The 26,783-nt window shown below is 40.3% G+C and overlaps 1 protein-coding gene across 1 annotated transcript in view; it reads left to right on the top strand.

Moving 5' to 3' along the window:
• The first annotated feature begins 5,625 nt into the window (after window positions 1–5,625).
• WNT10B (Wnt family member 10B) overlaps window positions 5,626–26,783 on the top strand; it is a 77,136-nt gene continuing 55,978 nt past the window's right edge. The window contains exon 1 of the mRNA XM_089679456.1: window positions 5,626–5,863. The gene's annotated coding sequence lies outside the window, so the exon portion shown is untranslated. The remainder of the gene's footprint in view (window positions 5,864–26,783) is intronic.

The following is a 26,783-nucleotide window of genomic DNA, read 5'->3' on the forward strand; positions in this document are numbered from 1 at the left end:
GAATCTCTTGTGTTTGATCATTACCTTTTAGGCCCCTTTTACACGGAGGGTCGGATCAGGTCTGCCTGTCAGTTTTTCAGGCGGAACTGATCAGATGGTCCATTCAACCATCTACCTCTAATCCAGTCCACTAGATAAAAGAACAGATGGGAATCTGTCCTCCTCTGTCTAGGCGGATCAGAGAGCAGTCTTCGCTGTCCGTTTACACCTGGCTGTCCATAAAGCAGAGGAGGCTCTGTCCATGTCCACTCATCATAAACTAAGTAGACACGAACCTGTCATCCATCGGCTTTGCTCTGATCAAGAGGGGATCAACAAATAGATCCCTTGCTGCTCAGAACAGAGTCTGCCCCTTGTGAGAGAGGCCTTAACAGTTTAACCAATTCAAGTACGGACACTTTCACCTTCCACTCCAGGCCAATTTTCAGCTTTCAGCACTATCACACTTTGAGTGACAATTACTCAGTCATGCAACACTGTACCCATATAAAATTTTTATCATTTCTAGAGACAGATAGAGCTTACTTTTGGTATGGGGTATGGCAGTGATCAGAATGCTGGTATGGGGTATGGCAGTGATCAGAAAGCTGGTATGGGATATGGCTGTGATCAGGACACTGGTATGGGGTACGGCGGTAGTCAGGATGCTGGTATGGCATATGGGGTGAAAAGGATGCTTGTATGGGTATGGCAGTGATCAGGATGCTTACAGTTGTGACCAAAATTATTCAACCCCCACTGAAATTGAGTGTTTTGGCCAGTTTGACATTGCTTTTGATCATTCAGTCATCTTGCTTACATTTACATTAAAGAGGCACTTGTAGGTCAGACAAATATAACATAACAGTTATAATGAAATAACCACAAATGTCTTTTCTGTGCTCACAGCATTATCAGTTTTATTCAACCCCCAAGTGACATTCAATCTTAGTACTTAGTACAGCATCCTTTTACAGTTATAACAGCTTTTAAACGTGAAGCATAGCTTGACACAAGTGTCTTGCAGCGATCTACGGGTATCTTCGCCCATTCTTCATGGGCAAAGGCCTCCAGTTCAGTCACATTCTTAGGCTTGCGCACTGCAACTGCTTTCTTTAAGTCCCACCAGAGGTTCTCAATCGGATTTAAGTCTGGTGACTGCGATGGCCACTCCAAAATGTTCCAGCCTTTCCTCTGCAACCATGCTCTAGTGGACTTGGAGGTATGCTTGGGATCATTGTCCTGTTGAAAGGTCCAACGTCTCCCAAGCCTCAGGTGTGTGACGGACTGCATCACGTTTCCATCCAATATCTCCTGGTACTGAAGAGAATTCATGGTACCTTGCACACGCTGAAGCTTCCCTGTACCTGCAGAAGCAAAACAGCCCCAAAGCATGATTGACCCTCCACCATGCTTCACAGTAGGCAAGGTGTTCTTTTCATCATAGGCCTTGTTCTTCCTCCTCCAAACATAGCGTTGATCCATGGGCCCAAACAGTTCTAATTTTGTTTCATCAGTCCACAGAACACTATCCCACAACTTTTGTGGTTTGTCCACATGGCTTTTGGCATACTGCAGTCGACTCTTCTTATTCTTTGGAGACAGCAAGGGGGTACGCCTGGGAGTTCTGGCACGGAGGCCTTCATTACGCAGTGTGCGTCTTATTGTCTGGGCTGAAACTTCTGTACCCACATCTGACAAATCTTTTCTCAGTTCCTCAGCAGTCACACGGGGACTTCTCTCCACTCTACGCTTCAGGTAGCGCACAGCAGTCGAAGTCAGCATCTTCTTTCTGCCACGACCAGGTAGCGTTTCAACAGTGCCCTTTGCCTTGAATTTGCGAATGATGCTTCCTAAGGTGTCTCTTGGTATGTTTAACATCTTTGCAATCTTCTTATAGCCATTGCCCTTCCTGTGAAGAGAAATCACCTCTTCTCTTGTCTTCCTGGACCATTCTCTTGCCTTCACCATGTTTGTAACCACACCAGTAAATGTCTAGAAGGAGCTGAGTATCACAGTCATTTTAAAGCTGCCTAATTGGTGCTTATTATGCTTGATTGCTGCTCGGTGACATCCACAGGTGTTTTCAATACCTGATGGAAAGCACCTGTATGAACCTCTGTTCTTCAGAGTGGTAGTCTTTAAGGGGTTGAATAATTGTGGCAATGAAGAAACCACATAAGAACCATTTACTACTGTATTACATAAACAATTGATGTCATTTTAGTTGCATTTGGGTAGTTACAACGTCCTTGTAGGATTTGATTCTGAATACAATTCCAAATGTACACTATAGTCCCTAAACCCCTTTACAGCATTGGGGGTTGAATAATTTTGGTCACAACTGTATATGGGGTATGGCGGTGATCAGGATGCTGGTATGGGGTATTGCAGTGATCAGGGTGCTGGTATGGTGTATGGCGGTGATCGGGCCGCTGGTATGGCATATGGAGGTGATCAGGCTGCTGGAATGGCATATGGCAGTGATCAGGGTGTTGATATGGGGTTTGGCGGTGATCAGGACACTGGTGTGGGGTATGGTAGTGATTAGGAAGCTGGCATGATTGTGATCAGGACATTGGTATGGCGTATGCACAGTGGGACAGGTGACATGGCTGGCTGCATTGTTTATTGTCCTTTCACTGGGGCAGTAATCAGGGACACTGGGTTGGCTAGCATTGCATTCTGTGAGTGTACATGCAGTCTGACATGCTGCTGTACATTCACAGGCTGTAGCATCACTTCTCTCTGCTCTCACAGTGAGAGCAGAGAGAAGCGATCATTAGTTTCACAGCAATCTCATGGTAAAACACCATGTGACTCAGCGGTAATGTCATCTGCTGTGTCCAGGCGAGATACCAATCGCCAGGCACCTGGATGCACATTCTGTGAGCTGCGCAAGAGCTGCCAATGCTGGGAAGATGTACAGGTCCATTAGCCCGCATTGGCAAAGTTTCCCATCCACCGTCCAGCAGATGGATTGGGGACAGTACAAGGGGATGTTTAGAGAAGATGGGATCAAACATCCTTTTTACACAATGTGGAGGATTAACCCCTTAGGTCCCATGGTGAGTATAAGGTCTCATGTACACAGGGCGTTTGGAAAACTCTTCTGAGCGCTGGAAACTGACTGCTAGAAAACGTAGTTTAAACAGCGTCAGTTTAGCTGCGTTTGTATGCCGCGTTTATGCGCATTTGCGTTTAGAGGTTTTTTTAAAAGATAACCTCAGGACACCCTCCCAAATGCCCAGAATGCACTGAAAAATAATAAATAAGTAAATAATTAACTATTTCAGACATTTTGAGAGAAATAGAGAAGCAGAAGCAGAGAGAGCAGTATGTGTTGAGATTACCTGTCTTTTCTGGTTGTATTCACTATGGATCCCATCATGAGCATAATGCAGCACGTTCTACCAATTTTTCCTTCACGAGACACCTGGAACTGACTGTGCTGGGGTACCGGGTCCATTTCAATATATGGAAAACGCTTTGCATGCATTTTTGATGAAGAAAAAACGCTCTGGACAGCATCTGGATATGGACCCATCAAAAAATGCATCTAAACGCAAACACTTGTCAATGCGGTTAACCGTGATTACAAGCACATACACGCATTTACAAGCATTTGACATGCCGGTACAATCTACTCCTGAACACAATTTTGGTGCGTTCAAAAAAAGACTGTAAACTCAACTGCCTGAAATTGACTGTAAACGCCTATGTGTACATGGACACATAGGAAAACATTAGGGAGCGTTCAGGGGCTGCTGAAAAAAATGCAGAAACGCTCCTAAACTCCAGGACTTCTCCAGAGCTTCCCCAATCCTCTGGAACTCTCTACTCCAATTTATCAGACTATCGCCTACTCTGCTCACTTTTAGGCGATCTCTGAAAATCTATCTCTTCAGGGAAGCCTATCCTGCCCTCAGCTAATAATGGAATCTTCTACTCCTCCTACCAGTCCATCCCCCACAGTTACTACCTTTTGTACCACTAGCCCCTCCCTCCTAGATTGTAAGCTCCAAGGAGCAGGGCCCTCAAATCCCTCTTGTATTGAACTGTATTGTTGCTGTATTGTCTCCCGTTATACTGTAAAGCGCTGAGCAAAATGTTGACGCTATATAAATCCTGTATAAAAATAATAATAATAATAATAATAAACGTCAGTTTAGCAGCTGCAGTGTACATGAGCCCTAACAAGCATGCTTTACTGCAAATACAGACTGATTTTACTGTTGTGGGTTTATAAGCATCTTAAAACCTCTGTCAGTTTATTTTTTGGCTGTTTACTATTAGGGAAATTTTTATTCACTTCCTAACCCGATGGTGTAAGAGAAAGATAGAGGAAATCTCCTATAGTAAGGGGAATTATTACCTAATTCAACCAGGGTCCCCCCTGTGGTTACTATGTGTTCCTTGAGCATTGAACTCTTGTGTTCTAGGGGCAATGCTACAATTTGGGGTTTCCCCTCACTTTCCCTCTAGATGACCTTCTAGATCATGGGTGTCAAACTGGCGGCCCTCCAGCTGTTGCCAAACTACAATTTCCATGAGGCATTGCAAGATTGACAGTTACAAGCATAACTTCCAAAGTCAGATGGGACTTGTAGCTTCCCAACAGCTGGAGGACCGCCAGTTTGACACCCCTGTTCTGGATGGTCACCGGTACAAATAAAGAGGGAGAAACTTCCCAATGGGGACACAGACTGCAATAAAAACTTGAAAGAGGCTTCAACCTTTCCCTACTCTTTTAAAAAAAAAAAAAAGGTTTTGTCTAGAGATACACTTTAATGCACTGAGACTGAAAAAAAAGCTAAATCCAGATGGGTTAAGCTGTATAATGTAATTATAGTGCAATGTTCTTTATATATGTTTTAACGCAAAACATTTTAAAAAGCATCCTTATCTCTAACAAAGTGCTCTCTTTTTATTTTTGCAGAATAAAACAAAATAAAAAGCTGTGTAATAATTACCTACATCATAAAGACACGGTTCATTGTATTACCTAATTCTACATTTTAGTTTTTGAGATGTAAAACTGAAGCAACAATTATTAATCATTAAACATTTATACTAAAAGGCTTATACTCCCCTTTAACAGTAGCATTTGGTAATTATAATAAGGAAACAATTAGGTTGAAAAAATTGAAAATACAGAAAAAAGGAAAAATATAAGCTTTTTTTTTTAAGTGTCTGTATGTTATTTGAATATATTATATATTATTATTATTTATTATTATTATCATTATTATTTTAAAGATTGTGTTATATTATTACTATATCATATTGAAAAAGCAAAGTGATTAACTATTTTCAGGTGTGATATTCTGTGTACCAATCATCTACTTAAATTTCGCTTTACACAAATCACATTTGTGCATTTTTTAGGTAGTAGTTGCCACCTACAGCTTAGCAAATTGATGTTGAACTTTGACCTGTGATCCCTCACTCACTTATCCCCCAAAGCAGAAAGCTTAAGGTAGCAATGTGTTTGAAGCCTGTGCACCTTACACAGAGAAATCCTGAAGAAGACAGAGCGGAGCAGATGATAGGAAAGTTGAGTGAAAGAGGTGAATCCTGTGGATGGATAGAGGGGGGAGTGGAAAGTGACTTCAGGGAGTGGCTGTGCATGCACTATCCAGATCTACTACAGACACAGAGCAGAGATTCTGCCAGAGACATCTCAGAACAATCTGCTACAGACTTGTCATCACATCCTAAACTTGTTGTGACCAGGTGACCAGGACAGCGTCACAGAGACATGCACTGTCAGGACAGGCGAGGATAGCTGGACCTAAAGGATTCCACTTATCATGGGACACACCGATGAGCTCAGAGGAAGCATCTATTGCACATAGGCAAGAAACAAACACTGGAAAGAAAGGTAGGACAATAAAGGGCACATCAGGGCATACCTGAGCAAGCTAAGGTCAAAATGGCAATGGAAAAACGCTAAAAAAAAGTACCGGCGAACCTTTACCAATTTTCTGATGATTTCTAATAATGCTGTCTAATGAAGACATTATGTAATATATGCTGTTTCGACATTACAAAGACATGCCTCAGCATTTCATACACATCTGGTCACCACTTTAAAATAATTTCCAGGGACATTGTTGCTGAGCCAAAATACCTAAGCTTGCTAGTCCTCATTCTATCTTAATCTAGCTCAGTTATTTGGACAGCAATCATGGTATTGTTCATAACGTAATAACAATGGCACAATGACTGCTTGGATAGGATGCTAGCAACTAATGAATTGCAGCACTCACAATTATCAACATTTTATAACCGTTTCCTGGGACACTTTATTGTTGTAGCTTAACCTATGTCACCCTAAATACTGATCAAAGCACTGCGTGATACTACAGCACCAAGTTTTGTATGTTTCATAAATTCGATTGGATTTTTCCTAAATGTTGCTCTTCACTAAACATAAAAAAAAAAAAAATCAGACAACATAAAAATATGTGATAGTCTAGCGTGCAGTAAAAAAAGAGCATTTGTAGAGTATGATCATTTTCTTTCCTTTAAGATCAGTCAGGTTTGACATTTCCAGGGGCAAACATATCCCAGCCAAATCAGATTGTCCAAATCAGAAACAGTTGGGAAATATGTCAATGTTTTCTAAAAGGTATCTGAACCAGCATTAGATTTAAATAAAATGAGTTACAATGTATGCATAGGTGATGGAATGTGCTAATAAAGATGTATCTAGATAAGGTAATCAATATGAAAAATAAAACAAAATTTTTAAATTTATATTTTTCTGAAGGTTTGTCTGTGATTTTTTTGGGATGGCAGTTGCAGTAAAGGCAGTTCATGTTCAGTTGGGGTAATGTTAGTAAGAATACCAGCATGTAGTTACAAAGATGCAGCCAATATACAGTATACCTTCAATCATTATAATATAAACTGGTAATCGTGTCAATAAAAAGAGTCGTGTCAGAATACTGAGAACCAGTAGGGAAAATATTGTATTTTATTGAACTTTTAGTAGACATTTCCCTACTTACATACAATCACAGGAGCTGTATCATAGGATGGTTAACCCTGTAAGAAAATCACAAAACTGTTTATTTGTGTAGCAAGGGCAAATAATTAACCCACCCACTGAATTGGTGGGTAATCTATCTATCTATCTATCTATCTATCTATCTATCTATCTATCTGTCTGTCTGTCTGTCTGTCTATCTATCTATCTATCTCGCATCTATCTCTCATCTATCGATCTATCTATCTATCTATCTATCTATCTATCTATCTCTGATCTATCTCTCATCTATCTATCTATCTATCTATCTATCTATCTATCTATCTATAAGCATGCTTTCGATTTAATTATATATGCTGGCCAAGATCATATGATGAAACTCATATCATAGATATAGACTAGCAATTTAATAAGGAAATACACCCCATGATACAGGCACACCTTAAAGCCTCCCTGTTCCATGGCCTTGGCAAGTTGGTACACACAGGGGCAAATAGGTGTGAGCATTTTAATGGTTTCTGATTCATTAATTCTCTCAGAGATCACTGTGAAAGATACAGATTTCTTGGCTGCAACACAATGAATCAGCCAGATAAACTCCTTATTAAATCTATCTTGAGATTTTTGTACTTAATCTACTTTCTAGGTCTCTAAAAGTCATACAGCTAATATTTAAAATGAACTGAAAATTATTGACCATTTTTTAATACATGATATCTAGTTATCAGTCTATACGGAATTTGTACGTGACATAATAGTGTTATCATATGCACTATATAAAGTGTGTTTTTTCTTCACAATAAATGTTTCACTGTCCCATTGCAACAAATAGATGATTCAGTACAGAGCCTTGAGGGGCATAACAGAAATTATATTGATCTAGTGATATGTAAGTGACATTGTGACATTTAAGATTTAGACCATGGACCATGTTAAAGCTCAATATCATATTATAGTGCAGTAATTCTGATAGATATGTGTTTCTTCCTTCAAATTTTGTAGTATCATTTTCAGGATGAAACATGCACCTCTATACCGCTGCTGTGACTATCTAGTTTCTGGTGACTAATAAGTGCTATTGCAACATGTAGCTCCCACAGTCTGTTAGTATGTATTATTATGCTATATTCTACAACTGAATTAGATGTCTGTCTATTGACAGCAATATTATTATAATCAGTACAATTGAAACTCTGTTTGTGGTTTAATCATCAATATCAGCCATGTGCATGTTACATATTACACAGGGTATAACCAGACAAGTAGAAAATTTCAAACTAGGCTGGTTATCCTGTGCATCCAAATGCTAAACTTTATGACAGATGGAGGCATATATTTCATTATAAAGCAAAATTCAAATTCAAGAAACATGAATGTGTATATTGCCATTATGTAGACCAAAATAGGAAACCTGCATCCTTTTGTCTAACAAGTGTGCTTGATACTGTATATGCAGATTTGTGAGCAATACCCCTTGAATGGCCATGGAACCATACGTAATATGGTTTTCTATTGGAACTGTAAGGCATTAACACCTCCAGAAACCTCATCATCTGACAATGGAGTTAATTCAGAAAGATAAAACATCAAGATAAGGAGTCTTATCTTCCAAAAAGTGACAGTTATTTTAAGTCAGTAAAAATAGATTTTAAAATTACAATCCTGCATAAATAAATAAAAATCCGTGTGTTAAAGCTTTGTAAATTAAGGTAAAGGCATGCTCTGTGATTAGGAGACTCCATAAAAATGTACACATGTAAAGGCCTGTTTTATTTTTATTCTTTGCACCTGTCATTATCTGCTTTGACCACTTATCAGTTTTTCCCTTTGTGATGGGTCAGCTGGGAGTGTCTGAAGAAAATGATTATACTTTTTCATGGAAAGATATCTCATGAGAAGATTCTTTCAGTGGTCAGAACTTTTGATCGCTACATCATGGCTATGGCTATCCATTACTGGCTATTCATCAGTTAGATTTTGCATAAATCTGATCTGTTAGATCAGCACCAGTGCCAGTGACTATGTAAATCAGTGACTTTTCTGGTTGAATATAAATGGAATGGATTGTTTAGGTGAGCTTTTGAACTATATAGTTATTGGTAAGGCTCCGTGTACACTAGTTTTTTTTTTTTAAGCTCAAAAACGCTGGATAAAAAACGCTGGTAATAGAGTTTTTAGTAGTGTTTTAGTAGCGTTCAGAAGCATTTAGGAGTGTTAGCATTTTTACAGTTCATGTAGAGCAAAAAAATAAAAGCTAGAAAAAAGCTGTTAGGAGCGTTTAGCATTTTTTCTGCTGGAAAAATGCTCCAAACAACTCTACAAAAACATTTTTTTTCTGCTCCAAGATGCTGAAGCTAAAAAAAATGCTAATAGACACATAGGATAACACTATTTAGCTTCTAGGAGCAGAACAAAATGCTAATATCAGCTTCTAGAAGCTTAAAAAAACACAAGTGCTCATGGAGCCTAAATGTTTCTGACCCAACAGATCAAATCTGAACATAACCTAAATCACCAGCTTTAGATCTTCTGATTGCATAATTAGTGTATTAGCTCACCTTTGCATAACTAATTTTACACATACTTATTGTTTGCAGCAGGGGCGGACTGACAACTCATGGGGCCCCCGGGCAATAGGGGATCATGTGGCCCCTGTGTCCTTGCCCAAACTCAAAAAAGCCTATGAAAAAAAGTACCAGGGGCATCTCATGGGGCCCCTTACTGACCCCGGGCCCTCGGGCGGTGCCCGAGTTTCCAAATGGTCAGTCCGTCCCTGGTTTGCAGTGACATTGATCATGGCACTGCTAGTATGGCAAGTATTTACTATTCACTGGTTTGACCACAGGAAAACAATTATATAGCTAGCTAGGTGGCTATATAATTAGTTGCATTTTCAAGTGTATTACATATGCATTAAAGCAGAGCCCCATTGCATAGGAAGAGTTTTAGTTTTCCTGGAGTTCAGCTTTAAGAAATCCATTGTCTTAAAAAAGGCCTGTTAATCCCAACTCATTGTTTTGAGTTGGAGGAGAGTCTCTCATCTGGTATTTCAATTGCTTTGACTGCCCTTCATTTTACCAAATATCTCAACAGAATAAGGTCCTTTAAAAATGCATGGCAAAACATCTGAAAATCACAGCAACTAGCATGTAAGTGTATGTCAACCTTAAAGTGGAAATCCAGGCTTTTCCAAACTATGCTTAAACCTGCTCTCACCCCCACTCTAGCTCCTATTCTAACTGCCCTGAGAAAGGAAGATGTGTACACTTACCTATTCTGAGGGTGTTCTGGTCTGTTCAGATGATCGGCTCCCATCAGCAGCTTTGTGGAAGAAGAAGGACAGCTAACAACAGATGCCCCATAGTAAGCCTATGGATGACGTCTGCATGCAGGCATTTCAGCCCTTGTTGACGATCTCTCCTGTCCCCTGAAGCCGACTGGAGAGGTCATGTGACTGGACCGGAGCACTCTCAGAATAGGTAAGCATAAGTACCTTCTTTTTACATGGGCAGTTAGAACAGGAGTTAGAATGAGGGAGGGAGCAGGTTTAAGTTTAAGAAAATCCTGGACTTCCACTTTAAAATAACTTACTTTTATTCAGTTCCACGGTTGCACTTAAAATTTATATTGCAGTCTTTTTTTTTTGTAACTAATAATATAGACTAAATACTTGGTGTTCCTGTCAGTGTCCTCTGCATTACAGGCTTTCTGTGTTATCCTGACCACACTAACCATGGCTGCAAACCCATGGTAGTGTGGTCAGTTTACTGCTTAGTTCTTCCAACCCTGCATGCAGCAGAGAGAAGATCTTATGCAGAAAGTGATGACCTGTGCATTCCAGGTTTCTTTTCCAATAGTGTTTATTCATTTTGTCTTAGAAAAAGGTGTAATAGAACAGCCCAATCAAATTATACACACATTTCTCAACAAACTGTAGCCTGTCTAGGCTGGTATAAATAACGTACAAAAGGCAACAAGCAGCGACAATCATCATTCATTGATAGCAAAATGGGCTCCCACTGGGACTACATTCCAGGTTTCTGAAGTTAGAGTGTGACTGGTGAAATCACATAGCAGCCAATCACAATAAAGGATCTCTCTCTTCATAAAATTCAACCCCCCCACCCTGCCCTTCTCAGCGAAGAGTTGAAGTTATTGTGGTCATGTGACTGCATGAGAAAAAGATTTCTGTAAGGTATTTACCCTACTTTTATTGGTATAAGCTGCATTTTTATGTTTATATTACCCCCTTGCCCCAATTTACTTTACTGTACAGATACTTTAATATATGTATTTTTGAAGTACAATTATTATTACTTTACCAGATATATTTTAACTAGGCTTAGCTAGGTTCACTCGCAAGTGCCTGTTGCTCCCAATTTAATTAGTTTTTTTTCTAAGACCTTATATAAACACTCCCCGGGTAGCTCACTTTTTTGGGGACACAAACTGTATCTGAACACCTTGTGAAAATTTAGTCAGTCTTAGTGCACAACTGAAATCTCTACATACCCTCCCTTGTATCAGTGTATACTTGGAAGCTTACAGAGATCAGAAGGCCACAGTATGCAGTACGTCTCAAAGAAGAACTATCAAAATGTTTTCATGTCTTGTTTGCCTTTGATATCAGTAATGTAATTATCCATCCCAAAAATTGCTCCACTTTTGCTTTAATGCATAATAGTAAATGAGCATGTCCTATTATAAAGAACACATAACAAGATTAAACCTGCTCTAATGATACCTGAAAAGGATTACCCAAACCTCCAGCTAACCAGACAAGCAGAGACACCTGCAGAGGGTACTGTTCAGCTCTAGTACATTAGCTTTTCAGTAACCACATGCAGAGTGTCTCTAGAGAAGCATGCAGGGTACAGTTTACTATTAAGTCTTTCATAGGCTTACTCAGTGGTTTAGTATTACTTAACTTTATAGTCATGCTGAGCCCTATTTACTTTAACCAATGGACCCCACAGAGCATTGTTTAATTATATCAGCGTGTAAGTGTTTCTCACATCTAGGCTGCCACCATGGAAATACAAGTTTACATCCTTGGCTTCAGTTTTTTTTTACACACTACTTGTAATAAAGATAGTTGACACATGCACAGAATTCCCCATCAAGAAATCACAAAGGTTGGAGAAAAGACTACCGAACGTCAACAGAAGAAATCACATCATAAATATGAATGACTTTCTCAGTTATAGAGTGTTTGCTTTCCATAAGACTGTATATATACCGTATATACTCTGTATATCTGATACTAAATACCAATAATGATTGATAATAAGGCCATTTGGAGAAGTTATTTCATAGGTTTGTACATTTACCATTATTTGCTCTTTACATGTCCCCCTTCCCTCCTCCACAATAGTTTTATTGAGCATAATTATGACTAAAGAATGGTGAGCTAGATGTTTATTTGTGGTGGGCACAAGAGCAGAAATGTTACCTCTTATCCCAGCATTTAAGACTGAAAATTCTGAAGAAATATTCACAAGTTATATGTCTGATTGCTTGACTCAATGAACCGGTGGAGGGATGTCCTTGTAGGTAGCAGTGAGCTAGTATACCTACTGGAAATGTAAAAGTCTGAGCAATCATTTAAAAATCTTTACCTTTTCTGTATTTAAAAAGTAATGATTCTGTATGTGTGAATATGCCCAGATGTCAATGTCAGGAGAGTAAAAATCATAGATGTAGTGGATAGTATTGACCAAAACAAGCATGTACGTCATCTTTCATTGCCATTATTGTGAAATTTGTGTTCACCCAGTTTAAAAATCAAAGGGAATTTTGGAAACAAACAACTGGATTTTCTCAGATAAGTGTTCATGCACTTGAAATGTATAACTGCTACACAATGCATCCCATTACTGCACTTGGTGACCTCTGGTTACCTCTGATTTATCAGTTTTTGGGTAGAACTAGCGTGATGTATTTTTTTTCTGTAGGCACTAGTATCTTGAGGTCTGCTGATATGATTGTTTTTTAAAGGTTTTCCCATAACTGCTCCAATAACCATCCTTAGGCAAAATGCACGCTAGCCAGATTCTATTTCTGTGCCCAAAGCTTGTCAACCCAAAGCTTTTACCCAATATGCCCTACTCAAATGCCCCCTTTAACTAACCATTCCTGTGACCCCAAACTTCAAGTAACCCTCCCAGATCTATCTTTGCCAAAAGCTAATCTTTCTGTGCCAAAGGATACATGGATGCCATGGAACCTGCTTTTTCTTAGTTAACCATGTTGTATCTACTTTTATTAGGCGTCACCCTTTGGGCATTCTAAATTACATAATACTGTGGCCATTTTGGTCATTTAAATTTTTAGAAAATTCTTTTAGAATTTCTCAAGAATAATCATGGACCTAATGAGGTAAAAATAATTGGGTTTCAGTAGTTTCCAGCATAAAATGTTTTGTGAACTTTAACCGGTACACATAGTCAGTACATATCAAGTGCAAAAAAGATAAATATATTCCTAATTTAAAAACAATCTCATGTACTCATTCACAACACATAAGACCATAAGTCCCTGAAAAAAAAACAGAATTTTGACTAAAACCTAAGTTCCATATCCACCATCTTCACCAATATAAGATTGCTTGCAGTACGGCATATAATCACAGGTGATATTATCCAAGTTAATTCTTCTAGGACAGGGGTCTCCAAACTGCGACCCGAGGGCCAGACATGGACCTTTGTTACCCTTTATCTGGTCCTTGGGGCACTATTCCTCCCACTGAGACCAACAATGGGGGAGAACTTCTTCCACTGAAATCAATGATGGTGTACTATTCTTCCAACTAATACCAATGATGGGGCACTACTCCTCCTCCTACTGACCATCAACCCTGAGGCCATGTTTATTCTCACTGATGCTGGGGCCAGGACATTTTCTATCCTTGTTGGCCCTAATCCAGCCCTCCTAAAGTCTGGAGGAGAGTATACTGGCCCTTTGTTTGAAAAGTTTAGAGACCCCTGTTCTAGAATTTTAATATTTTACTCAACTACATACTTCTACATTTTAAATATGTGTATTTACTACAGTGCACTAATACTCCTTCTGTCCAGCCCATCTTATTTGTGGCATTAAGCTGCCCTTATGTTCCTCTTTAGTTGTATCCTGACACGGGTTGCAGGATTGGTTCACTCTTTCACGTTTCTCAACCATATGGCAAAAGGAAAGTATGGCTTAAAAAAAAAAAAGAAACATATATACTCGCCTAGGTGAATGCAGAATTGGTTGGATGCTGCATCTGTCCCCACTCAGATCAAAGACTGAGAGCTAAGTTATCAAACACTGTCAGTCACCGACTTTCTGCTCTGCTCCTTCAGGATTCACTGGTGCGCCAGGCTGTGCAGGGGCCTGGAGAGGCTGTCTCACACTCTCAGGGGCTGCCTGAGGGGCTGAGCCAGCTGCCTGTCCAGGCATCAAGGAGGATCCTGACATTAAATTCGGGATCTTTCCAGAGCCCGTACCGGCTGTGTGACATCTGCTGACAGCAAACTTTAGCCTACTCTCGGTTGAAAATGGATCACAGGAGTGCAGAACGAACTGCACTTCTGTGATTCATAGGAGGAGTACAGCCAAAATAGCTTTGGCTATACCTCTCCTTTATGTCCTTAGAATCCAACTAAGGGCACAGATTCTTACCTCTGTTCCAACGGTCTGATGTCTGCAAGGTCCCTCGTTGGTGGTGGCATCTTGTCCCTGGTTTGAACCAGGTGCCAGTCCTTGGCCATCTTAAATGGCCAGCGCAAGATGATGTCAATCATGTGCATACACAGGAATGCAGTCATCTCAGCACACAGTGAGTGTGCCAGAATGTAAACTAAGGTGTGTATGTGCAGCTCAGTATACATTCTACAAGAAATTGCCAACATGCAGGTAAGTGTGTTTTATTGAAGAAAGGACATTACATGTCTCTTTTACAATAAGAAGCCTTTTAAAGATGTGTAATTTGTAAGTGGCTTTTTAGTAGTTGGTAAATTGTGTTTTAACTGTATTACACTATTGCAGTTTTGTTATCCTTTTCTTTATGAATGCTGGTTTATATTGAGCTGATCTGGAGGGTCCTGCTGTGCTGACAGAATGCTTTAAATACATACTTTGTATGTGAGGCATATAGATCTGGTGAGTGAGTGTTGTATGATGACTTGTTGGCACTGAGCACTTGGTGTGGAGAAATTAAGTTGGAGAAAATTGGAGTTATATATTATTTGACAGCAAGATTGGACATTATTGGGACTTTATTCTGTGCACTGTTCAAAAGCACTGGGTTGACTTTTTTCACTTTTTTGTTCATTTATTCTAGTCACAATTATTTGATGTTTATAAAATGTTGATTGATTTGGATACACATATAGTTTATATTATATAGCATAGCGCCGCTGTTCTTTCTTGGTTATTTAGAAGGAACCATTTAACAAAAATAAAACGCCTGTGTTCACAATTTTTTACTTATTGACTTTAATTCCACTGCTAATGAATGTGCTGTAGTTTGTATTCCTCCCATTATGATATTGTTCATGATCATCTGCCATGCTTCTGTCCTCTAGTTAAACCTCTCTGATGAGCATAGTGAATATACGAATGCTTTAGAAAACATGTTTTCATTTATATAGCTCAAGCTGAGTGTAGAAGAATTTTCTATACACAACATAAACAATATCAATAATAAAATTGGTTATCAATGTATTTTTTAAATATTGTAATATCCACCCTTTATACATACAAAGAACCTGCATAATATTACTCATGTAATGTAAAAATACATTAGTAGGCAGAGTACAGTGTTGGCTGTTTTCTTCCTTGGTTCGTTAGTTGTTGTTTTCTACATTTATGACAATATACATATGCTGTTAACCATCTGAAATATACAGTGATCTGAACTGATATAGCTGTTTATAATTTATAGCACCCCTGCTGTTTTCTTTGCAACTTTCTGTATGTGTTGTTTGGGTCACAGGCATCAGCTCAGCAGGTGCTTTATTGCCGGTCTTGCCAGTTCTGTCAATACAATTTTATTGCAGTTGATCCCAACATTCCATGGCTTTAGGATCACTTTAGATCAAGTTACAAGTGCCACTGATCAACTACAGTATACCATATCATACCTTGTCTGAATTTCAGGGTTGCCAACCATCAGTAAATTTACGGACAGTTTGTAAAAATCAGTGGTTTTTTACAACTGTCTGAAAATATCAGGGCTGATAATTTGGCATGCTGTGTTGACTTTTTAAAGTGTAAACCAGGCAAATTACTTTTTGTGGGTATTGTCAGTGTTTGCATATTGTGTTTATACCATTTAAATATTGATTGTTTAAGTTTATAATGACATTTTTCAGGTTGTCAGAAAAAAAAGTGCTCTCTCAGTAAATTTTTTGTCAGCAAAAAATGCTGCGGGAGGTTGGCAACACTGATGATTTTGTCCTGCTGCTTTCACTCTCTGACCAGCTGTTTTCTGCTTATCTGATCATTTAACCACCACCCGCCCGCCATATAGTACAATGACGGGCACAAGGTGGTTCTCCCGTTCTGGGAGGATGTCATATGACGTCCTCCCATTCTAACCGTGCATGCGTGGCTCCAAGAGCGCACAGCGCGGCAATCAGTGGTGCGTTGTGTCCCTCGAACACAGCGGATCACCGATCAACGAAAAGAGCCGAAGATATTGGCTAGGTCATGTGATCAGCTGTGTCCAATCACAGCTGATCATATGTAAATAGGCATTTCTCTCCTCACGAGCTGTCACGCTGACAGCTCGAGGAGATGAGAGCCGGTAATCGGCATCCCTCAGAGGGGACATGTACACTGATCATCAGTGTAGCCCCAGAAGTGCCACCTGTCAGTGTCCATCAGTGCAAGCTGTCAGTGCTCATCCATGCCAACTGCCAGTGCCCATCAGTGCCACATCAATGCTACATATCAGTGCCTACCAGTGTATATCAATGCCATATATCAGTGCCCATCAGAGCTGCCTTTCAGTGTCACCCATCAGTGCCAGTCAGTGCCACCTATCAATGCCAGTCAGTGCTACCTATCAGTGCTGCCAATCAATGCCACCTATCAGTGCCAGTAAGTGCTGCCTATCAGTGTCTGTCAGTGCTGCCTATCAGTGCCAGTCAGTGCCACCTAACAGTGCCAGTCAGTGCCACCTATCAGTGCCAGTCAGTGCCGCCTATCAGTGCCACCTATCAGTGCCATATATGAGTGTTGTCTTTCAGTGCCCATCAGTGATGCCTGTCAATGCCCATCAGTGCCACCTACCAGTGCCCATCAGTGCCACATATCAGTGTCCATCAGTGCAGCTTAACAGTGCCCATCAGTGCAGCCTCATTAGCACACATCACTGAAGGAGAAAAATCACTTATTTACAAAACTTTATAACAAAAACTAAGAAAAAAACTTTTTTTTTCAAAATTATCAGTGGTTTTTGGTTTAAGAAAAAATAAAAAACCCAGAGGTGATTAAATACCACCAAAATAAAGCTCTATCTGTCACAAAAAAATGATAAAAAATTCATATGGGTACAGTGTTGCATGACCACGTGTGACAGCACTGAAAGCTGAAAATTGGCCTGGGCAGTTGCTTTACTTTCTGCCCATCTGCTGTCACACACCAGATTGCTGCTGAAGTACTTTACTTTCCCCCAGCCAACTTTGCTTCCTGCTTAGCCAGCCGCTTGACTTTCTGTACAATCCCTTTTTTCACTTTGTTTAACTTTCTTCTGTCTAGCTGAGGAACTTCACCCTTATAAAAACAAAGACACCTTTAGAAATGTTTAGTAATGTCAATCTACAAACAGATGCTTTCAGATACAGTTATTGCAGGCTTTTTATTCTTTGCATACCTTAGTTTTAGTTTTCAACTCATTCTTCTCACAGTGGCAATTTTTAAGGGCAGATTAATCCATCTCCCTTTACTTCCTTTAACTCTGGGCCTGCCTCCTAGAACATGTGGCAGGAACGTCCCAGGATGCATCTGTGAAGCCAGGGTGACATCACCAGTGCCTCACTTAATCGAGAAGTTAAAAAAATAATGAATGTAAGATTATTTAATATCAGCATGAAGATTTGTATTCTGCTGGAATTTTAAGTGTAAGGGTGGAAAAGTCAACTACAGTTGTGACCAAAATTATTCAACCCCCAATGCTGTAAAGGGGTTTAGGGACTATAGTGTACATTTGGAATTGTATTCAGAATCAAATCCTACAAGGACGTTGTAACTACCCAAATGCAACTAAAATGACATCAATTGTTTATGTAATACAGTAGTAAATGGTTCTTATGTGGTTTCTTCATTGCCACAATTATTCAACCCCTTAAAGACTACCACTCTGAAGAACAGAGGTTCATACAGGTGCTTTCCATCAGGTATTGAAAACACCTGTGGATGTCACCGAGCAGCAATCAAGCATAATAAGCACCAATTAGGCAGCTTTAAAATGACTGTGATACTCAGCTCCTTCTAGACATTTACTGGTGTGGTTACAAACATGGTGAAGGCAAGAGAATGGTCCAGGAAGACAAGAGAAGAGGTGATTTCTCTTCACAGGAAGGGCAATGGCTATAAGAAGATTGCAAAGATGTTAAACATACCAAGAGACACCTTAGGAAGCATCATTCGCAAATTCAAGGCAAAGGGCACTGTTGAAACGCTACCTGGTCGTGGCAGAAAGAAGATGCTGACTTCGACTGCTGTGCGCTACCTGAAGCGTAGAGTGGAGAGAAGTCCCCGTGTGACTGCTGAGGAACTGAGAAAAGATTTGTCAGATGTGGGTACAGAAGTTTCAGCCCAGACAATAAGACGCACACTGCGTAATGAAGGCCTCCGTGCCAGAACTCCCAGGCGTACCCCCTTGCTGTCTCCAAAGAATAAGAAGAGTCGACTGCAGTATGCCAAAAGCCATGTGGACAAACCACAAAAGTTGTGGGATAGTGTTCTGTGGACTGATGAAACAAAATTAGAACTGTTTGGGCCCATGGATCAACGCTATGTTTGGAGGAGGAAGAACAAGGCCTATGATGAAAAGAACACCTTGCCTACTGTGAAGCATGGTGGAGGGTCAATCATGCTTTGGGGCTGTTTTGCTTCTGCAGGTACAGGGAAGCTTCAGCGTGTGCAAGGTACCATGAATTCTCTTCAGTACCAGGAGATATTGGATGGAAACGTGATGCAGTCCGTCACACACCTGAGGCTTGGGAGACGTTGGACCTTTCAACAGGACAATGATCCCAAGCATACCTCCAAGTCCACTAGAGCATGGTTGCAGAGGAAAGGCTGGAACATTTTGGAGTGGCCATCGCAGTCACCAGACTTAAATCCGATTGAGAACCTCTGGTGGGACTTAAAGAAAGCAGTTGCAGTGCGCAAGCCTAAGAATGTGACTGAACTGGAGGCCTTTGCCCATGAAGAATGGGCGAAGATACCCGTAGATCGCTGCAAGACACTTGTGTCAAGCTATGCTTCACGTTTAAAAGCTGTTATAACTGTAAAAGGATGCTGTACTAAGTACTAAGATTGAATGTCACTTGGGGGTTGAATAAAACTGATAATGCTGTGAGCACAGAAAAGACATTTGTGGTTATTTCATTATAACTGTTATGTTATATTTGTCTGACCTACAAGTGCCTCTTTAATGTAAATGTAAGCAAGATGACTGAATGATCAAAAGCAATGTCAAACTGGCCAAAACACTCAATTTCAGTGGGGGTTGAATAATTTTGGTCACAACTGTAACTCTCATCTACACAATCAACTAATTGTCATCTACACATTATAATTACAATTATAATTTCACAGGTTCCGAAGCTAATTTAATGCACATAAGGCACTAAGTGAGTTTAATTACCAGCTTAAAGTGGAGTTCCTCCCCCCCCCAGAAAAAAATTAAAAGTCAGCAGCTACAAATACTGTAGCTGCTGACTGTTAATATTAGGGCAGGGATCCAGCAGTGTCCTCACCATAAGACGATTCTCCAATTGGCTGTCAGGTGCTGGCGCCGCCATCTTGATTAAAGGAAACTGTGTGGCTTCACAGCCAGTTTCCTACTGTGCTTTGTGAATGGGGATTAGTCCTCTGGGATCTGTAAGGTGTCCCACTGAGCTGCGGGGGGGTGGGGGGGGCAAACTAACAAATCAGAAACCTTTTGGGGGGGAGAGGGTACCTGGTTTTGACAGGTACATGCTCCCATTTCTAAATCCATTTGCCACAGCAAACTGAGCCAGAAGTGGGAGCGGGTACCTTTTTCAATAAAGAGTTCTAATTTATTTCCAATTTTTTTTTTTATGTAGTACACGTTTACTTGTGTGTCATAGTAGCCAATCATGATTCAATCTGCTGAAGTGAGACTGGAAAACAAGTTTATGAATAAAAACTCTTTAAGAAATAAGCTCATCTATTTCTACATGGCATGTCACCTAGTAGGCAGGAGTTCCATTCATAGAAATAGTATATTGTCTGCGGACACTTAGTCTTAGTTCAGTACAAACAAATGGCAACCACACCAATCTATAACTGGCCTTTGCAGCAAGGAGCACATGGAAGGGCGATGCATGTCAAAAAACAACAAAAATTCCCAGCTCACTTACCAGCCAGCCTGCAAGAAACCAAATTACCTTGTCTAACAGTTCAAGTTAAAACAAGGGGTTTAGTCTGCACACATTTGCAAATAAATACATAAGCTGTAGAGGCCATTTCATGGCTCCCCAGTATATCTGCAGTCCTAACTCTATAAATTTTGCGAGTCTGCAAAGTTGCAGCATATATATAACAAAGGACAGATTATGGGCAGGTATGCCTGGAGGAAGCCCACCCTTACCTAAAGGTATGAAATGCACTGGACACCCAGCAATAGCACAATGGTAGTGAAGGTATGCAGTGGATTCCCTCACCAATACCAATTCACCAACAGTACAAACAAATGGCAACTACCCCAAACTTTAACTGGTCTTTGCAGCAAGGAGACCATGAAAGGGCGAGGTGTGTCAAAAAACAACAAACAAAAATTACCAGCTCACTTACCAACTTAGTCTTGGTTCAGACCTGTGCAGCTCTGTTCTGCGGGTAGGGCAGTCTTTGCATTTCAATGGGCTGGCCTACCCTTAGAAATGCGGGGAAGAAGTTCCCAGCCTTTATTTAAAATCGCCTTTTGCCAATGTGTAGGGCCATTAAGAATTAGAGCAGCATGTTTCTCTCAAACGCAGTTGTATGCACATGTCTCTGTCTCCAGCCAATCTGGTCTGGACTTCCTCACCCTGGCTAAAGTATAGAAAGTGGGGTAGGAGCTGCTAAGCAGATTGGTGTGTAGGAAGAGCTAGCCATGAAGAACAGTTAGGAGGTGTTAACCACAGGCTTCCCTTCAGTTTGCCCTGGCTTGAACCTAGCTCAGCAAAGGTAGTGTAATGGACTGTGAGAGTAGCCTATGCAGAGACTTCGACTCAGAACACTGGCAACTAATACCTTTAAGCAGGACCAAATGTTTTATGGAAAATAATGTTCTGACAATTTTTTTTAAAACATTGTGCTATTAGTTGTTATTAAATGCAACATTCAGAAAAGTAGGTTCCCTGACTGGACATTCCTTTAATAAGTGAGCTGAGATATATGTTATGCCAAGCATTGTGTGGAGGGTTATCACAACCTGGTGGACCTGTTACATAGAAAGGACAAGTGTTCAGTATCTATTCCTGTGACCCTCTGGGAGAACAACCCAGAGCAATATGCCCACTGAGTTTTCATGTTACCACAGATGAACTGGTTTAGCCAATCATGAACTGTGAGATTAAATACACTATGGGCCATATAGAGGTGTGCTACTTGGTAGGCCCTGTGGTTGCAAGAAGACAATGGGTCTCCCAATGGTATAAGAGTAGTGGTACCCACACCTCTCATATCCCACCATTTACAGTAGGCTCCCTGGTATGGGAACTGGCTTACCAAGCAACATTAAGGGGTGCTACAGGAACTAGGAGTTCTGTCAATCCCATTTTCAGCGGTTGCCTCCAATAAATCTATATGGCCGCTGTAGAAAACTGCCATTCTCCTATGTCTTTTGCTCTCTCATCTCCTCCACTTAGTAGATAATCCCCCAACCACTGCAAGTTGTAACTTCAGACTTTGAACAGAAGCAGCACAGAAAATCACATACCTACTGTGCAACCTGTTAGTCAGATTCTTGTCTCTGCAATCCAGTGCTTCCGTCCTGTTCCAAGAACACCCTTCTCTTCAGTGCCAAATAAACAACATTTTTGTTTGGGTGATAAGATGAATATGTGAAAAATAAAATAATTAGTGCACAGACAGAAGGGCATACCTTGATGAGTTTTTAGTAATTCAGACTGTGTAAATGATGAAGAAAGTGCATAAGCAGAGGTTAGTTTTAGTGAAAACCATATATAAAACTTATAGGGAAAGCTTAATTATTCCTATAAAATCATGCTTGACCTTGCACCTTTATCGCTGTTGGTCTTTTGATTTGATGATGATGATGAGCACAGAAAGATGGAGGGAGGTGGGCCACCCTGAATTTTATGAAGATAAATAGGTGACTTGCTCATCGCCTTTAGGCCTCATGCACACTGGGGCTCTTCTAAACGCTTTTCTGGCAACAGAAAAGCAGCTGCAAAAACACACCTAAGCCACGTTTTTGCAAATATGTTTAGGCACATCAAGCTCTTGGGAGTTTATTCATTTATTGGCCAGAATATGAATTTATTCTGACCATTGAAATGAAGAAACAAGCGCTAAATGTACGTAGCGCACAGGCGTGTTTACATGCATTTAGGTACGTTTTGGAGTTTTTTCAGCCAAAATGCTCCTCTTTTGAACACACAAGTGATTTTTTTTTCTGCCTCTAACACTCCTGCCTCTAAACTCTTGTAAAAGCCTATGTGTGAATGGACACATAGGCTAAAATGGAATGGTGTTTAACAGCAGAAAAAGTCAAACATCTGTAGAACAGGCATTTTTTTATCTCAAGTGTGCATGAGGCAGTATAGGATTAAAGTAATAAACATGGGCACATTAATTAAAATGTGAAAATGTTTTTTTAAAAAGATACAACTGTCATATTTCCATTAAATTTTTACTTTGCAAAAAGGTTACTTTTAAGGTGTCAGTCTGCCTAAAATTAATATTCTAAGACACGTACTCATAAACTGAGTTAATCATTGATTTTTATATTTCTTGGGGCTTCTAGCACCAAAGATTCTAGCTGTGAATTCTACCACCATTATGGAGATTATTCCCTTCTAGCACAAGTCATGTCTTTGTACTACTAGTCTCCTCGTCATCATTATACCAAAAGTAAACAAGCTTCAGATATACCTTACCTCTTAGCTCTTTCCATGCCTTTTGCTACTACATATTATGAAGAAACACTGCACAGTATAGTATGGACTGTAGTGACTAAAATGTCCAAAACTGGGAGCAGTGAAACACAACTTTACATCAAAGTGATAAGGGCAGTGTCTTGATGCTTCTTTGGTTGGTACTAAACTAAGAATTGTTTCTGATTGGAAGGGAAGCAATTAAATAAACTGTGAGAATCATTCAGTAGTAACAGCTGAAGAGGAAGGTAAAGCCCCACTCCAGCCAAAGTTTTTTTTAGATTTAGATGGCTTGGGAAAGGGTGAGAAGCTCTGATGTTATTTCTGCTGTCTGTGTCCACTTCTGAAGCTTTCCCCTACATGTGTGATTATCAGGGCAGAAAACTGGAAAAACATTCCTGCTAGGTACGAGGACAGCAATAAAAACTATAATTTTTTTGTAAAAATGTGACTGAAGCTGGGCATTATGTTATAATGCATAGGCAGTAAAATACTTCCCTGATCTTGAACCCTCTGGGCCCCATTGTGATAAATGTGTTTAAGGGGTATCAGGTAGGTACCAAAGGTTTTTATCCACTACTCCCCATTACTGTGAGGGAGACACAGTCCCTTGTTTGGCCACTAGGGGTCTACCTTTCCTCTTTAGAACAGAGTGTTACTCTATGAAGCACAGAGCAGTCACATGACAGTACAGTAGGGAAAACTATTGGTGGACTGATTTGTCCTCTGCACTGGACTTTGGAGGCCATTTTTGGCAAGCCAGTGTTTACTATTGGCACTGGCATGCTGTAAGATTTGGATGGCATTTTAGTGTGGATATGTATATCACTTGTCATGTGCATCCAGTCTTTCATTAGAGAAAGAAGGGGCAACATTATGTGCAACCTGCAGTGTTGAGTAGACCCCAGGTGGGCATTGCTCTGCTGCATACCTTCAGTAGGCATGGGTATGAAGTAGCCTTGTAGAGAGAATATGTGAGGGTGCTGTGGACTGGACGTTTTCCCTTTACAGGTCTTCCCTGCTGTGGGCTGGAAGCATCATTAGGACTTTGTTTAATGGACAAAAGCAGATAACAGAGGAACAGAAGAATGTCTCATTCCTGGGAAAGGATTTTATAGCACCCCAATACCCCCTCTTGTGTGGTGGAGGAAGTGATCAAATAGCATCATGAGGCTAAACTGTGTTATGTGAAACTGTTTATGAATGCCAGTATGTGTAACTGTTATCACCATTATTTTACACTTCAGTAAAGAAACATTCCTTCTGTTGCAGAGTAATATGGAGGTGGGCCTCTGTAGGTCACAGCACAGCTTATGGGTATTTTCAGGAGGATGGAAAATGGCAAGCAATTAGTTTGCACCAGGAGCGTGTAGTGGCCAGGTAAAAGTGGGTCCTGGTGGTGGAGTACTCAGAGAAGGTCCTTGATGACAGGGATACTGCAATGCAGTCCTCCATGACAGTGCTGGACCACACCCAGGGACCAGGCCTGAGACCATATACGTGGATGTAGATGTAACTGTAGTGGTGCCAGTCCTTGCTTAATGGTGCAAGGGTACTAGGAACCTTATGTTGTACAAGGAAAGCTGGTAGTAGGGCTTGAGGCTCTGCTATTTCTCTCCTAAAATGCAGGGAGGCATGTGGGCCAGGATTGAGCTTAGCAACCCAGCTCTGGTGTCACTAGTGTGAGTCCACCCCAGTGTAGGCCCCTAGCTACAAGTATCGACCATAATGCCCTCCAGCAGGCAGGGGGCACTTACATGTGGAGATTTTGATAATGGATAAAAATGTCACATGCATGGTTTACAATTCTTTCTCTTCTCCCATACAAAAATAAAAGGTCTGCACCTGCTTTCTTAGTGGTTTTCCAACATGTATGTGGTATAGATCCCTTTCTGAACAGTGCTGTGAAATTATTTACAGGTTATTTCAGACAACAACATAAGACAAGCTATAACACTGAGGACCACGCAAAGTTCTGTGTTTACAAACCAATGGGGGTTATTTACTAAAACTGCATGGTGCAAAATCTGGTGCAGCTCTGCACAGAAACCAATTAGCTTCAAGGTTTTATTGTCAAAGCTTAATTGAACAAGCTGAAGTTAGAAGCTGATTGGCTACCATGTACAACTGCACCATATTCTGAGAACACCAGTTTTAGTAAATCTCCCCCAATGTCTCTTGAAACTCTTTCACAACCAGGTCTGTTGAGAGAAACTCAACTCTCTGAGGCCATTACAAGCTCATTCCCACATGAATGCATGGCTTGTCATTGGCTGAGAAGACGTCCTTGTCCTTTTAGAGCTTGCTTGCTTTAGAGACTCTGTGGGTTCTGTTTGTTTGACCTATCTGACTCCATAATGCCAACCTTGCTTTTTTTCTTGACACTGTTCTAGTCTCACAGCCTGCCCTGACCATTGCTTAGCTGCAGACTTAGAACTTATTTCCTCAACTTTATCTCCAATTTGGTACCTAACTTCCATTATCTAATGACCTGGTAATAGACTTTTGGCTTTCCTCCTCTAAATCTTTTCCTATGATTCTGCATTCTACCTAGCTTATCTGGTCTGCTGGTTGCCACCAACAACGCCATCCTAGGATATACTTACCAAGGGTTACTGGCCACTAGGACTTCAACCATATCATTAGTGTCTGTGACGAAGACCAAGATCCCCTGGAGTAAGTGTCCTTGGTGAGAACATTTCCCTATCCTGCTGCTGGCCTGAGACATCTTCTACCATTCTTCTCTAACTGACTAAACCCTTTGAACAGCTGAAGGATCCTTACATTTGTGCTAACAATTAGTATAGCTGCAGGGTAGTGTTAGATCTGTGCTGTTTTAAAGGAATTCATATACATGTTTCTTTATAGGTCATACATGTAGCTGACCTTCTGCAGTATCAAGCTAATGCTTTTCCCTCCTCTCCTGACCTGTGATGTTCTAAGGTTTTTCAGGTAGTCACACATCCTCTGCACCTGAGGATTTTTCTTTTCATTACAAATTCCTAATCCATCTTGCACCTTGAGCTTTTCAAATCAGAATAAAATTTTCCTTCTTATCTTGTATTTTGATTGCTAAGTTACTCTGTTCGCACAGCTGCACAATCAGTTATAGCGACCACCTGGAAAATCCCAACTGCCCTGGGGCTGTCTGGCCTGTGAACACAGTAACCTGGATCCATGGAAAAGGAATATAGTATTTTTACTGATAAATAAATCTATTGGTTCAAGCATCACTAAGCTCTAGGTCAAGATATTTACTTTTCAAATAAAAAATAATTTTTTGTTTGAAAATTTTGTTTGAGAAATTTAAAAAATTAGTAATCTGTTCTCATGTTGTCTTCTTGATTTTGGTTCCCTTTTTCATCTCATCAGCTGATTTTGTTCTTTTTATATAGCTTGACAGGTCTCAAAAAATCAAAAAAAGTTTACAGGCCACTTAACATATTGTCTACCTTTTACACCAAACAATAATA

This window comes from Staurois parvus, unplaced genomic scaffold, assembly GCF_062004578.1.
Source record: "Staurois parvus isolate SC_StPar_1 unplaced genomic scaffold, SC_StPar_1.0 ptg000017l, whole genome shotgun sequence".
Lineage (NCBI taxonomy): Eukaryota > Metazoa > Chordata > Amphibia > Anura > Ranidae > Staurois > Staurois parvus.